Raw genomic sequence first — 3,753 nt, 5'->3', positions numbered from 1 at the left:
ACCTGGCGGCTCTGTGCGGGAGGGCAGGGGCAGAACCCACCCTCCTGGCCCTCTTACCGCTTCCACCTCTAACTTCCTGAAAACGGGGGGCTTAGACGCCGAGCACCCAGCTTCGGTTGGGGCATGCGGGCAGGCACTATGAAGAAGGTTCGGTGTTGCGGTGCACCGGGGAGTAAATCAGGAAGAAAAACGCTCCCTAAAATCTTAGCCCTGGATCAGACCTCCGAATACACACCCGACGACACCTGGCCCAAGTGGCTTCGACTACAGGGGTTCAAACAGTGCTTGTTGGAGAACCTACCCAACTGTGCTTCCTCCTCCATAGCTTGTTTCCTCTTAGAGGCTTCTTACTGGCAGGTGTAGGTGTCCCGATGGATGGCCTTCTCAGAGCTGGTGAGGACGCTGTCCCCTCCTCGCTGCTCACTGAGGTCTGATGAGGCTGCCAGTGCAGCTCACATCAGGATCGCTCCTAAGATGCGGGACCCGCTCCTACCCTTAGTCTGCAGGGGTCTGTAAGGGTCATTGGCTGAAGAGTGGGAGTGTTGAGCCGGGCCCCAGGGGACTGGCTGAAAAGGAGACAGTAGCTAATCTCTGGATTGTATCACAGCTTGAAATGCAGTCCCACTGTCCTTCCGGTCCAGAGGATTTGGACTTCTTTCTCTGCCCCATCTGTTGGTGCTCAGCAGCTTGGGGAGGTGACCGGGAAGCTGGTTTGGGGGGAAGAGGGGGGGCGAGTCTGGGGGGAATTAACCCTGCAGCTCTACCCAGGGCCTGGCTGATTACGTAAGAACTTCTAACCGCTTAAGGGGTGCCGGGTAAAGCCTGGCCCCTCCTGCCCCATAGGCTCCCTCTCTAGAATTGAGTCAGGTTTGGGCAACCCCATCCTTCCTCCTATCCTAGAAATCTTAACTACTGGGGCTCAGGGTCTGGGGTGATACAGAGAGGCCACAGGATGTGAGGGAGTGGGCTGGAGCACCGGGGCTTGATGGAGGCAGTGACCTGACTAGAGCAGGTATTGAAACGTCTATCAGAGCTCAGACCAGGCCCCCCTAGGAGCACCCCTTCTCTGCCCCGAGGGCCATCCCCACCCCACTCCAGGCTCCAAAGAGCCTGTGTAAAACCTGAGCCCCTGGCAGGTGGTGTAATGAGATTCAAAACCTGCTGGCTAGACCTCCACCTGCTGCCGCTGGCTGAGAGCTGTGGGAAGAGGACAGGGTTCCACGAGAAGCCCTGGGTTTGAGGTCAGGGTTATTGCTCTCTGGCTTGTTTTGGGGTAGCCATGTCTCCTGTCCCAGCTTAGCAATGCCAGTGTTGTATTGCCCCCACCCCCCACAACTCACCCTAAAAATGTTTTGAAATCTTGCCCATTCAAACAGCCCAGGCCAGATAAAGACCTCAGGGCTGCCTGCATGGATCTTGGTGCCCAGCTAGGACACCAGTCCCTCCCCGCCACCCCGAGGAAAGGACTGGAAAGGACGTAGGCCCGCTATCCGGCCCTGCTCCTTCACAGCTGCTAGGTGGGGAGTCTCAGGGGACCAACAGCCCTTCCTTGGCTGAGGAGGCCCACTGGTTGCCTGGTGTCTCCTCCCCATGGAGGAAGCAGCTAGGGGAGATCAGGAAGAGGGTGGAGGGAGGAGGGAGGGGGAGAGGGGAGGTGGATTAACAGTCTCTGGAAAAGGACAGCCTAACCCAGGGCTGAGCCCAGCAGCTTAGAGTAATGAGGAGCCCTGACACAGGTCAAAGCAAGAGGGGGTGTGGGGCAACAGGAGAAGGGGAGTAGGGCTGTGCGGTCTGTTGTCACCAGGAAAGGGACCCTCCTCACAACTCAGTCCATCATTCTCCTCCCCTGGACAGAGCTGTAGATTGGGACACATGTCACTAGAGATGGCAGAGCCCAGCTGCTATCCTGGACTCCAGCCTGGTGGAACCCTAAACAGTACCCTAGCCACTTCTGACCCATGCTTAGGGGATAGTGACCCAGGGCAGGTTCCCTCGAAACCCAGAGCGATCACATGGACAGCCTGTGCTCTCTGCCTGCAGTGCCATTACCCAGGCTGCCATTACTCTGAATGGCCAGGGTGCTGTCTTTGCCTGGTCTCACTACTCTGCTTCCAGGTGACCACTAACAGGTCCTAGTGCTGGTCCCCTCAGGGTAACCCCCTTCCCCGTAAGGCACATGTCCTCTAGATGAGTTTATAAGAGCTGAGAAATCGGAAGTGCTCCCAGGGCGACCATGGCAAGCCTCAGCAGAGAACCCCAGCAAGCGGGCTTTCTTCCTGCCCATGCCAGAGGGCCTTCAGAGGCCCCCAACAGGAACTCTCCTTGGGGCTCCACTGGCGGGGAGGGTCTGTGATGTTCCAGTCCTTCACAGGAAGAGGAAAGAGGACGCTGTGGAAATCTGTGAGCTCCTCCAGGACTCCCAGCCTCATTGCCCTAGCTCTGTGGGAGGCCTCCCCTCCCCTCTGCACACAGATGGAACAGTCTGTGTTTTCCTGGTAGGGTCCCGGGGGAGGGGGGGCGGGAGGGGTGTCACTGGGGGGAGGCTGGGCATCTCAGGGAGACTCCCCTGGGCCTGGCTGTCACCACACTGCTGAGAGGTAAACAAACCCAGACTCCCAGAGTTGGGGAGGAATGGGGAGAGCACTACAGACAGCCACCTTGCCAGGGAGAGGACTGTGTCCCTGCCCAGCCTTTCTCTCACCTCACCAAGAAGTGAGCTGTGGGGACCACAGGAAGAGAAGGGGGGGACCAGGCGGTTTGGGTGGGGGAATCTACTCTCTAGCTTTGCTCAGGAAGTAGCATTAACAGTGCTGGTCACCCAATAGGAAAGGGTCTTCCCCCTGCCACACCATCTCCCCCCATGTGAACTAATTTGCTGCCAAATCTTTCTGCCCCCAAGTAGGAATCTGGATCTTACTGGACCCATAGGACCTCCAAACTTCTGCTTCGGCTAATTCTCAAAACTTCTCTAGCCTTTGTCCCAATTTGTATGCATCCCTACCTGCCTAAGGCAGGCCTGTGATCCTCTCTTCTTCCCACCACACTACCCTCCCAAATGAAAACAAACTTCTCCCTCTGGTATCCCTACCACGTTCCGAGCTTTGGACAGGAATCAGAGGCAGTACCCCCCACCCTTTTGCTTTCTGAACTGTGGGTTTTGCATCTGTAAAGTGGGGACACCTAATAATTGGCAATTTAATAGATTGTAGAGTGAATGTGCTCGTTGATGAAAAATGCCTTGTAAACTGCAGAGGGCTTCAAGGCCCCTCAAAGATCAGGGAGTGACATTGTAAGAATGCCCTCCCTCTAGGAATGAGGTCGGGATTGGGGGAGGTGGGATTTGAGGGAAGGTGCATCCTCAAACTCCTATGTGTTCGGGAGCTGTTGGCCCCGACAGGACTCCGGACTCCTGGTCACAGTTTGGGCCTTAGCCTTGGAAAGTCAAACCGTGTTAGAGGTCCCTGGGGGTGTGGAGGAGGCCAGGGGAGACCCGTGCCGGTGGAGGCCCGGTGGACAGGTCGGGATTGGGGGAGGTGGGATTTGAGGGAAGGTGCATCCTCAAACTCCTATGTGTTCGGGAGCTGTTGGCCCCGACAGGACTCCGGACTCCTGGTCACAGTTTGGGCCTTAGCCTTGGAAAGTCAAACCGTGTTAGAGGTCCCTGGGGGTGTGGAGGAGGCCAGGGGAGACCCGTGCCGGTGGAGGCCCGGTGGACTGGGGTGGGCCAGGCAGCGAGCGAGCCTGGGGGCGCGC

This window comes from Myotis brandtii, unplaced genomic scaffold (assembly GCF_000412655.1).
Source record: "Myotis brandtii unplaced genomic scaffold, ASM41265v1 scaffold280, whole genome shotgun sequence".
NCBI lineage: Eukaryota > Metazoa > Chordata > Mammalia > Chiroptera > Vespertilionidae > Myotis > Myotis brandtii.
This window is presented reverse-complemented; position numbering follows the sequence as displayed.